The 12,443-nt window shown below is 33.5% G+C and overlaps 1 pseudogene; it reads left to right on the top strand.

Moving 5' to 3' along the window:
- Positions 1–351: 351 nt before the first annotated feature.
- Positions 352–12,443, top strand: part of LOC126886088 (uncharacterized) — a 38,179-nt pseudogene continuing 26,087 nt past the window's right edge.

Below are 12,443 nucleotides of genomic sequence, written 5' to 3'. Positions count from 1 at the left end.
TGTTCTACATTAAATTTGAAATAAAAAAGGTCCTATGCATAATCCTTCTAAAATAAACTGTTCCAAAGTTACGGAGGTAGTAGAGTATAGTTGGTCCAAAAAAGACCTAACCCAAACATCCAAAGTAAAAGTTTTCCTCAAACACCAAATTGTTCTATATGGTCCACATATTGTTCAGTAAAAGGTTACACCATTTTGAGCGTCCGGTTTGAAGGGGGGGGGGGGGGAAATGGAGGGGAGAAGTCGGTAAATTAGTAGTTTTTTTAAGTTTTTCGTCAATATTTCTAAAACTATGCTTTAGCATAAACAATGTTCTATAAAGAAATGTTCTACATAAAATTTAAAATAAAGATGGCCTTGTTAACAATTGAGTTAACCAAGTGTCCAAAAATCTTGAAAAGATCTTGGATTAGAGATGTACAAGCACAGGTGCAGGATCGTAAATAGAAGAGCTCTTGCTTTAATATCGAAATATCAATATTGTGCCTTAAAAGAAAATACTGTAGATGGCAAAGGTACTAAAGAGAAAAATGAGCTGACATATAATTCCACTAAAGCTAAAGATAAATTAAAAAGAACTTATAACTAGGACAATTGTATATTGTAAACAAGAATAAAAAACCGCTAAACGCCGTAAAAATGAGTGGCGCATAAAATATTCCAGCTACAAAAGATCTGATATGAATGTTACGTGGCGCGAAAATGGATTTTCATTTGATGCAAAACAAAATTCTAGTTTTATTTTAAAAGATTTTTCCATAATATTTGCTAAATTTGAAGTAAACGCGCCACAAAAGAGTAACTTTGATACAGTTTGAATTTTGAAACTCTTTTGTGGCGCGTTTACTTCAAATTTAGCAAATATTATGGAAAAATATTTTAAAATAAAACTAGAATTTTGTTTTGCATCAAATGAAAATCCATTTTCGCGCCACGTAACATTCATATCAGATCTTTTGTAGCTGGAATATTTTATGCGCCACTCATTTTTACGGCGTTTAGCGGTTTTTTATTCTTGTATCAGGAATTTTTTAAAGTTATTTATAAATTAAATGTATAAAGCTGAATGCAATGTTCCTCTATTACACATCAAGCTTTATAAATGGTCACTTTTGTCGCATTATCTCCCAAATGATCTAGTGTCCATCGAACAGTGTTGCCAATCGGCGGATAATTATCCGATTTGCGTACCTTTTTGAAAGTTGTCGTGTCTTCTTCGTATCTTTAAACAAATCGGATATTTGCGGATATTTTTCAGTGTATTTTTGAGATCTACCATCAACTAAAACTTTCTCATCCATATATTCCCAACACCAACAACACATTAATTTTGTTTGGTTCCACCCAAATTTTTATAAATAGCCTATACTGGATGAATGTTAGTGACATCCGATACTTTTCATCTTTTAACAAAAGGGACATGTGCCGATTTTTTGTTTAGAATTTAAATGCACAAGTGCATTCACTTAAGGCATACTAATACAATTCAAATTTCAAAAACCGTCTGCCGTCCGATGTTATTGTTTTGATGAGTATTAGTTCCATGAGTATGAGTTTATTCCCGTCCGATGAGTTTTTAGTTTTTAGTCTTTAAACTTATGGAAGCTAATTCACGCACGATTTAGTTTTATTTTTATTTTATGTAGTGCAGTGCTAAAGTAACTCAGGATTCGATAAAAATAATGCATTTTAAAAGCCTAGACCAGAAATTTTGCGCCTATGCTATTATGTGGCTGTAGGTTATTTTGTATTGATTTATTTATTATTTATTTTTCCAGTACCTAGTTTTAGGTAGTTATTACGTTTTAATAAAATAATATTTAAAAGTGTTTTTTTTTTTACTTAAATAATTATAATAAATTAATATAACGATCCAAATAACGAAATACTTAGATTTATTTATTTATTTAGAATTTAACACTTACGATAATACAAAATACGAATAATATAATAATAATAAGTAAATAGTATTTACATACATGAATTAGGTAATAATCAGCTAGGATACGAGATTTTCATCTATAAACGAAAATTTTTAAACCGTGAAATAAAGAATCCAGTAGATTAAAGGGCCGGTTGTTGGAACGCTAATCAGAAATGGAATCAACTGATCATTATCAAATATTTAATTACTGTCAATGTCAACTCTGATTGGGTTGCTGAAAACATAATTAATTACAATTATGAGATTAATTGATTAATTAATCAATTATGTTAATAAGGGAGCGTTCAAGTATTACGTAACGCAGATTGGCGTACGAACAACGTATTTTGTTATTTGATGGTTGTTAAGGGGACTAAAAGAATAACATTGGCAACATTGATTTTAATAACAGAATAATTTTTGACCTAGCGTACCTTTTCGTGACAAATCGGATATTTTTCGAGCGATCATCGAATAATCTAGAGAAATGCGATTGGCAACACTGCCATCGAATGTACACTAGATTTTTTTCTATTCGAAATAGACTGAAAAAAAAATGTTGAGATGGCCGGTAAATGAAGTCGGATTGCCCGTTGCCAGATCAAATTTAGCGTCGTAACCACTACAACTACATAAACCATTTGGGGAATAATCGTTAATTGGATTGTACTTTTGTAGTTTAATAATTTCTAAACGGCTTAACCGATTTTGATCAGTAAACATGAGTTTGAAACGTATTGAGCAGTGGTATCTGATGTATCTAAGGTCAAGTATGATAACTGAAGCTATTACAGGAATTATTGAGCTTGAGAAACCGTTTTTCCCAGAAGAAATAGATTTTATCATATTTATGAAGCCTATAACCTAAAAATTCGAAATATCCCGGATATGAGGTATACACCGTTAGATTCGTCTTGAGTCCTTCTACAAACTCTAAGTTATTGGCGCAATTCGTAGATTGAAATGTTGAGTAATTGTCTAAAAACCAAAATTTTCAAAGTTTAGTTTTTCAGTTTTCGGCTATACTGAGCCTTGTGTATGTCTGATCCTGACGGCTTAGACATCATTTGAAAGCTTAAGTCAACTATTGATTTGATGTATTTGCGGTTCTCCTGCCTTTTCTTGATCCGAATATATATACCCCCAAAAAATATGCCGTTTTGTAGGTACTTACCAAGTTCTATAGCTGGCTTATGGGTGGTCAAAAGTCACAAACAACACCGGTTCTAAATCGGCCCTGACCCCATCTTTAAACACAGAGAAAAAATATCAAATCAGTTTAACTTTCAAACACACATACATACATATCCACAAACATTTTCCCTTTTTTTAAATAAAAATTGAGTCACAATTCTAAGCTCTATAACTTTTGAATAGTATAACCGATTTTCAAAATTAGACATGCGTTGGAAAGGTAATGATCAGTTCTATTAGAAGCCGCAAAGGTTGGACTTAAATTTTTAAACTTTTTGGGAGTTTTGGGAACGAGAACGAAAAACAGACCCTAAATAGGAAGGGCCGTAAAATCTACACCCTTGGACCAAAATCGATGGTTGACATATAAATGGGTGAGTCTTTTTCTGAACTTTAAGATGGGAGTTGGCCCAATTTTCAATTCAGTCAGATTTAGAAAATCGAAAATTTTGTGTATATATAGTGTCGCGTGTAGGGGGTGTGGGTATGCGCCACTGGCGAGAACTGCCGTTCTCTGGTAATGTTCAAAATTAGACATGCGTTGGAAAGTTAATGATCAGGACTGTTAGAAGCCGCAAATATCGGACTTAAATTTTCGAAGTTTTTGGGAGTTTTGGGGACCAGAACGAAAAACAGACCCTAAATAGGAAGGGCCGTAAAATCGACACCCTTGGACCAAAATGGATGGTTGACATATGAATGGGTGAGTCTTTTTCTGAACTTGAAGATTGAATATTTCGTGTATATAATAGTGTCGCATGTTGGCTGGTGTATTTCTGCGCCACTGGCGAGAACTGCCGTTATCTGGTAATATTTTCGATATAAAACTAACAGCTTCGATAACTAATAAATCGAAAACTATTAATTTTATCAAAAAAATGTATAACGAACAATTGTTGCTTATAATTAATATTTTTACCAGCATTTGCGGGCAAAATAAAAAAAAAATTCCACCCTCGAGATGAGGTGGCAACCACCCCATGGTAAAAGCTTCTTTCGGCATCATATAGATTTTGATCCTTGGACTATCCAATACTTATTGTCAAATTTTCAATCAAATCTATCCATTCTGTAAAAATTGCGAAGTGAAAAATTTCAGTTCCTGGACTAATTATACTTTGAGAGCCCTATAACTTCTGAACGGCTTACCTGATGTTGATCACTAAACATGAATTTGAAACGTATTGGCAAGTAGTATATGATGCATCCAAGATCGAGTATGATAACTGAACGTATTACAGGAATTATTGAGCTTGAAAAACCGTTTTTCCCATAAGAAATAGATTTGATCATATTTATGAAGCCTATAACTTAAAAATTAGAATTTTTCCAGATATAAGGTATACACCGTTAGACGCGTTCTGAGTCCTTCTACAAACGCTCATTTATTGGCGCAATTCGTAGGTTGAAATTTTGAGTAATTGTCGAAAAACCAAAATTGACAAAGTTTAATTTTTCAGTTTTTTGGCTATGGTAAGCAGTGTGTATGTCTCAGCTTGATCTGTTAGGCCCCATTGGAAAGCTTAACTCAACTCTATTGATTTGGTGTATTTGCGGTTTTCCTGTCTTTCCTTAAACCTAAGATATATATGCCCAAACAATAAGCTATTTTGTATCTACCTAGCCCTCTAGCTGACTTACGGGTAGTCAGAAGTCAAAAATTAGACCGGTTCTGAATCGGCCCTCACATCCTCTTGAAAAAAAAAAAATAATTCAGATCGGTTTAACTTTTCTACACACATACATACATACATACATACATACATACATATCCACAAACATTTTCCATTTTTTAAATAAAAATTGAGTCGTATTTCTGAGCTCGATAACTATTGAATGGTATATCCGATTTTCAAAATTAAACATGCGTTAGAAAGGTAATGATCTGTGCTATCAAAAGCCGCAAAGATCAGACTTAAATTTTTGAAATTTTTGGGAGTTTTGGGGACGAGAACGAAAAACTGGCTTTAAATGCGAAGGGCCGTAAAATCCACACCCTTGGACCAAAATGGAGAAGTAACATATGGATGGACGAGTCTTTTCCTAAACTTTAAGATGGGATTTGGCCCAATTTTCAAGTCAGTCAGGTTTAGAAAATCGAAAATTTCGTGTATATATAGTGTCGCATGTAGGGGTGTTGTGCGCCACTGGTGAGAACTGCCGTTCTCTGTGGATGAGAAAAGCAAAATAATAGTAAACAAGAGGACCAAGAAATATATAGTTTTTTTGTGTAAGCATTTATTAACAATCAGAATTACATATTCTATGAGTTAATTTGATAACAAGTACAATAACTTATATCAATGTAGTATTGTACACTAAAATGGCGTTATGAGGTACATCACCCAGCGGTTTCACCTCAGTTTCAGCGAAGATCTATGGGCAATAATCTTCGCAATCTTCTGTTGTTTAGTGGCTGCAGTAATGGTAATATTAATTGGTTGTATTAATTGGCAATATTAATTCTAACCGGCAGCAAATAACAAAGATATTTATAACTTAAGGGAGCTACAGAATAGAGTTATTGAAATTGAACCTCCCCGAACAACCAAAAATCGCATAATACAATGCATGAGATGCCAATCATACGGTCACTTAAAGTCATATTGCAATAAACCATTTGTATGCGTCAAATGCGGAGGAGCCCACAATACCACAACTTGTAAGAAGACTAGAGAAACTCCAGCAAAATGTGCATTATGTGGTGGGGATGACCCCGCAAATTTTAAAGGATGTGAACATTACCAAAAAATTTATAATATTAATAACAGGTGTCATAACAGAGTAAACGTATTAAATCCAGCAATAAATCAAATACATACACAACGACACAACCCAGAATATATACACAACCCAGGATTCAGAAACAGTATCAAAGTTACGCTCAAGCTGCAGCAAATAATCAGAACAATAACGAAGTTATAGCGAGTATACTTACCAAATTTCTAGAAGAGTTTAAAAATTTATTTAACCAGCTAATGCAACAAAACAATATGGTGCTCAACATGATTTCCATGCTAGTAAATAAAGTAAACTAACAATGTCTAAGTTCATAAGAATTGCCCAATGAAATGCCAATGGTCTTCCTAATCATAAAGAAGATATAAAACTATATCTGGAACAAAATTTCATAGACATTACTACTAGTAAGTGAAACCCATTTTACAGACAGAACCTACTTCAAGATACCTAAGTATAAATTAAATTACACAAATCACCCAGATGGTATAGCCCACGGAGGTTCAGCCATATTGATAAGAGAAACTATAAAACATTATGAAATGCTAAAATACGAAACAAAGCTACATTCAAAACACATTCAAGCTACATCGATAAAAATACAAACTCTTCCATATGATATAACTGTTACAGCAATTTATTGTCCGCCCAGGCATAGACTTACAAAAGAATATCTTCTACCCTTTTTCGACACTCTAGGGCCAAAATTTATAGCAGGTGGAGATTACAACTGTAAACATACGCTATGGGGTTCACGCCTAACAACCACTAAAGGCAGAGAGCTAGCAAAAGTTATCCAGGATAAAAGCTACTCATTCCTATCGACGGAATCACCGACATATTGGCCAACCGATCCAAATAAAAACCAGACCTAATGGATTTCTTTATTAAAAACGGAATATCTCAATCATATACAGATGTAGTACCAAGTTTTGATTTATCATCAGATCATAGTCCCATAATTGCCACAATTAGCACAACGGTGATAATCAAAAAACCAACACCTCGACTGCATAGCTTCAAAACAAATTGGGACACATACCGGCTAATCATAGAACAGGAAGTAAATCTACTAGTGAGATTGCAAACTCCCGAACAAATAGAAACAGAAACTAATAATTCAATCAACTTATTCAAAATGCTGCCAAAGAGTCTACCCCTCAACCTGGACCAAAAAAAATTTTCAACCAACATTCCTCTTTAAATAAAGACTAGTAGCAGAAAAACGAAAAGCCAGATCAATTTGGCAAAGAACTCACAGACCAGACGACAGGACAATTTATAATAACAAAACTAGAAACATAAAAACAGCTCTAGAACAGATGAGAAACAACTCATTTGAAAACTATGTATTAAACCTTTCGCGTCAAGATAACTATATCTGGAAACCAATCAAAAACAAAAATAAACCAATGAATACTTCACTTCCAATTCGGAAAAACTCAATGCCACCAGGACCATGGGCCAAAAGCAATAAAGAAAAAGCTGATTTATTTGCTGAACATCTAACTGAAGTCTTCAAGCCACACAACAATGACCAAGTACAAGAAGTAGAGCAGGAACTAGCCTTACCAATTAATCAACGAGAGCGACTAACTTTAATTACACCGAAGGAGATTAAAGATGAAATTAATCATTTGAATGAAAAGAAGGCACCACCTGGCACTGATCTCATAACAGCAACAATGCTAAAACAACTTCCTAAAAAAGGTATAATGAAGTTATTGTACATATTAAATGCAATCTTAAGACTTAATAATTATTGGCTTATATCACTAAAAATTGCCCAAGTAATTATGATACCGAAACCTGGTAAAGCTTTAACGGATATTTCAGTATACCGCCCAATAAGTCTACTGCCAATAATGTCAAAACTTCTTGAAAAGCTGTTACCTAAAAGAATTATGAGCGACCTAGAATTCCAAAACTGGATCCCAGAACACCAATTTGGATTCCGGCAAGGTCATTCTACAGTGCAACAATGCCGTCGCATATCAAATGTAATTAATAGAGCTTTGGACAATAAACAGTATTGCACAGCAGCCTTTCTGGACATCAGCCAAGCATTTGATAAGGTATGGCACCCAGGATTACTTTATAAAATAAAAAAATCTCTACCCAACAAATAATTTGACCTATTAAAATCATACCTAAATCACAGAGAATTTGAAACTAAAGTGGAGGATGAACTATAAAACCGTCACAAAATTCAATCAGGAGTCCCACAAGGTAGTATATTGGGTCCACTTCTTTATGTACTGTACACATCCGATTTACCAACCTCTCCACAAACCACCATTGAAACTTTCGCTGATGACACAGCAATATTTGCAACTGAAGAGGATCCAAGAGCTGCAGTATTAAAACTTCAAGAACACCTAGACCAAATTGGACAGTGGTTAAAGGAAAGGAAGATAAAAGTTAATGAAACTTAGTCACCACATATAACTTTCACACTAAGGAAAGACCAATGCCCAAATATTAGCCTTAATCAAGTCAACATACCACAACAGAACATCGTCAAATACCTGGGGCTTCATCTTGATTCTAAATTAAACTGGAAACAACACATTTTAAAGAAGAAGAAACAAATTGAGTTGAGAGTGAAAGAAATTAATTGGCTTATAGGTAGAAAATCTCGACTCTCAATTGAGAACAAACTGCTGATTTATAAAACAGTCATCAAACCTATTTGGACGTACGGTATAGAACTATGGAGTTGTGCCAGCAAATCAAATACAAAAATTATCCAAAAAACTCAATCAAAAATTCTACGCACCATCGCAAATGCCCCGTGGTACATTTCCAACCAAACCCTTCATACAGACCTAAACATCCCGTTAGTCAGCACAGTAATTCAAGAAAGAGCCAACAGACACCACGAGAAATTGGAAGGCCACCCCAACCAAAATATATAGTTAAATGAAAAAAAAAAACCTGAAAACCCTATTCTAGCTGAACTTTAGAAATAAATGTAACAATAAATTAACTTACAAACTTACAGATATGTTGACTAGTCCGTGACATAAACTGACTAAAATAAAACGGAAAAAAAGTTCGTCTTTAAATCACAAAGGGAGTGGAGGGTGAGGTTGTCCAATCTGAGAATTTTCAGTATAATTCTTGGAGTATCTGGAGTCAGGTGGTAGTAAACAGTATTGTGTTATCTTGAGAACAAAAACTTAAAGAAACGAAGTATTGCTTCTTATCAGTAAAAAACTATTATTCTACATAAAGTAATATGTAAAACTTGGAGAGAAACAAAGTATTGTTTCTTGTGAGTGAAAACTTTTAGAAACAACGTATTTCTTCAAGAGAAAAAATTCATCTAAGTTTTTTCTGATTTTCTGACTTTTCTTGCTTGAAGTTTTTTTGACAGTTCAGAGCACGGTAAACTGTTTTCATTTCCTTACACATTGTCACTTATTGCTAATCTTAAACTCTACGTACAAATATATTATAATGACAAATTGACATTAAGGAAAATGGAACTTGACGAAATATTTTAAATTATTTCGTATGTTTAAATGAAATTTAAACAGGCCTTATACATAATTGTTATAAAATCAACGGTTCCAGAGTTAAGGAGAGTGAAAAGTGGAGGTTTTCGATACTTTCTATATTTTTTGGGCAATTGATGATGATTTTGGTTGGTGAGGTTGACGTTTCTTCAAGGGCTTATCACTAACATACCAACGACCACTGAAATAGCAAGTTTTATTTACAAAACACAATCCTGTTAAAGAAAATTTCTTTAAACAGTAATATTATTATAAATTGCCCAAAAAATATAAAAAGTATCAAAAATCTCCACTTTTCACCCTCCGTAACTCTAGAACCGTTGATTTTATAACAGGGCCTTTTTTGTTTTTTATGTAGAACATTTCTGTATAGAACATTGTTTATGCTAAAGTATAGTTTTAGAAATACTGACAAAAAACTACTAATTTACCGACTTCTCCCCCATCTCCCTCCAAACCGGACGCTCAAAATGGTGTAACTTTTTACTGAACAATATGTGGACTATATAGGTAGAACAATTTGGTGTTGGAGGAAAACTTTTACTTTGGATGTTTGGGTTAGGCCGTTTTTTGGACCACTACTACCTCCGTAACTTTGGAACCCTTCATTTTAGAAGCATTATGCATAGGACGTTTTTTATTTCAAATTTAATGTAGAATATTTTTGTATCGAAGGTTGTTCATGCTAAACCTCATAGTTTTAGAAATATTTGAAGAAAAACGTAAAAAACTACGAATTTTACCGATTTCTCCCCCCCTCTTCCTCCCAAACCCGACGCTCAAAATGGTGTGACTTTTTTCTGAACATTATGTGGACCATATAGAACAATTTGGTGTTGGAGGATAACTTTCACTTTGGATGTCTGGGTTTGGGTCTACTTATACCATACTATTTATTTATTTTCAATTTTAAGATACAAATATGATGAGATTCTAAAAAAAATGTTTTTTTTTTAATCTTGTTTACCTTTATATTGTTATAACAAAGTAGGATTAAACGGTTTTATTTTTTTTATTTGTATCTATAAAATATTACATACCTAATATTACATAAAGTACCTCAACAGCCATGATCAATGATACCTAAAAAAAGTTTAAAATTATGAAATTATTTATTTTAATTACCGTTAACCTGTATTTTAGGTAAAAATCAACGTTCGGTCTTTTTACGCTGTGTTCTACGGAAACAATAGAATACTATTAGCAAAGACCACAAAGATGATTGCGAAGTAAAATTCTTCTTCTTTTTGCGCTGCTGTCTCCTATAGTGGAGGTTAGCGACTACACTGGAAAATCTGTCTCAGTCCAATGCGGCCCTAAACAAAATATTGACTCAAGACCTATCCAGTCTCTGATCTTTTTAAGCCATGAAATCTGGCGCTTACCAGGACCACGTTTTTCTTCATTCTTCATCTGGATGATCAGTTGCGTGAAGCGGTATTTTTCTTCTTCTTCATTTTAAGGTGCCCTGCATTTTTGCGTAGGCGTTCACCTTACATTTTCTTGTCGGTAGCTGTGACACATAATTGAACTAAAATTAACTACCAAAAACATCAATTTAGTAACCCTGCATGGTAAGTAAAGACAGTGGGACCACCGGAAAAGGATTCAAGGAAGTTCGCTATCCATATACAGATCTTATTAAAAAACTCAGAAACTAAACTAAACTATAAAAAGGTGTATTACAGGGATTTATGTATACTGTCCCCGTTATTATTAAATCATTAATGGAAAATGACTGAACAACATTAGACACGCTGAATTTTGTCAGCGTTTTTTGACATTGCCATTTTTCTAGACAGTCGAAAATGTCTTCAGACGCTTGTCTCCTGAGTAGCAGAAGTAAGTAGCAGGTGTGAGCTTGATTTTAAATTAATTTAAAAAATTAAGTACACAGTTATAAGTAAATAAAAATAGGATAACTACAGATATATAAAAGGTTTGTTCCAACCTTCACTTTTGTACGGTTTTAAAACGATCACGAAACTGTTTGACATCTATTTTATGTGCATGCTTTGACTTAGCATCGTTTGCTTACGGTACGAAGGCTGTGGCGAAGGTGAGACGTGTTGGAACGGATTTTGACACTATTCTAAGTACTGGTTATTTGTTTGACGGTTTGAATTCTGGCCATTTGTTTAAAATAGGCCAAAAAATAAATAAAGAACAACAATTTATTTCTTGTCATTTGTTTGTTGGCCACTTTGTCTCCTCTTTCTGTATTTTAACCAGAAATAGTGATTTATTTTTCTTAATATTTGAAAAATTATTAGTTACCTTAGTAAGTTACTAATTGAAACATTGTGCATAAGAATACGTAATACCTATTTATATTTTTGAGAATACGTAATTGTTTATCCATACATGCCAGAACTATCTTCACAAAACACAAACATCCAGTTCGGTTATAAAATGGAACGAAAACGATACCAAATTATTATTAGAATTACATGTATATAAAATATAAATAATGCAAACTTGGTAATTTAGAAATCAAAAATACCAAATTACTGAGACTAAAAATACCCCAAAATTTAAATGATAATAAAGCAGAACAAAGAAATTCCATGTACCGGGTGTCCCACTAAGAATGGCTCCTGGCCATATATCTAAGGAACCGTTTATACTACAGCTTTGGGAAAAAAAATTTATAACAAAAGTTGCCCCGAGAAAAGCCTGGAAATTATTTCCATAATTGTAAGTCCACCGCTAGAGGGCGTAATTGAATATCAAAAATTAAAAAATCGAAATTTTACAAAATTTGCCTAATGAAAGGAAACTGGAAATCCAATCATCATATTCTTCATACAATTCTGTGCATATTTTATTTCACAAGTTTAAGTCTACCTGTGCAAATAAGAGGTGGGGGTGAGTGGGAACCTTGTTATGAAAAAATCGCTGTAAGTCCGGTTCTGCTTAATCTATTTTTACAAACTTGGTCTTGTTGAAAACAGCTCTTTTTCGTTAATGTAATAGTTATAATTTGGAAACAGCCTATTACGTAATATGCAGGCTAGACGGCGCTATTTATTTTTTTTAGAAATCTAGTTTTCTTTGGAAAATAT

The sequence above is a fragment of the Diabrotica virgifera genome, chromosome 6 (genome assembly GCF_917563875.1).
Source record: "Diabrotica virgifera virgifera chromosome 6, PGI_DIABVI_V3a".
NCBI lineage: Eukaryota > Metazoa > Arthropoda > Insecta > Coleoptera > Chrysomelidae > Diabrotica > Diabrotica virgifera.
Note: the sequence above shows the minus strand (reverse complement) of the source record. Positions and strands in the feature narration are given on the sequence as shown.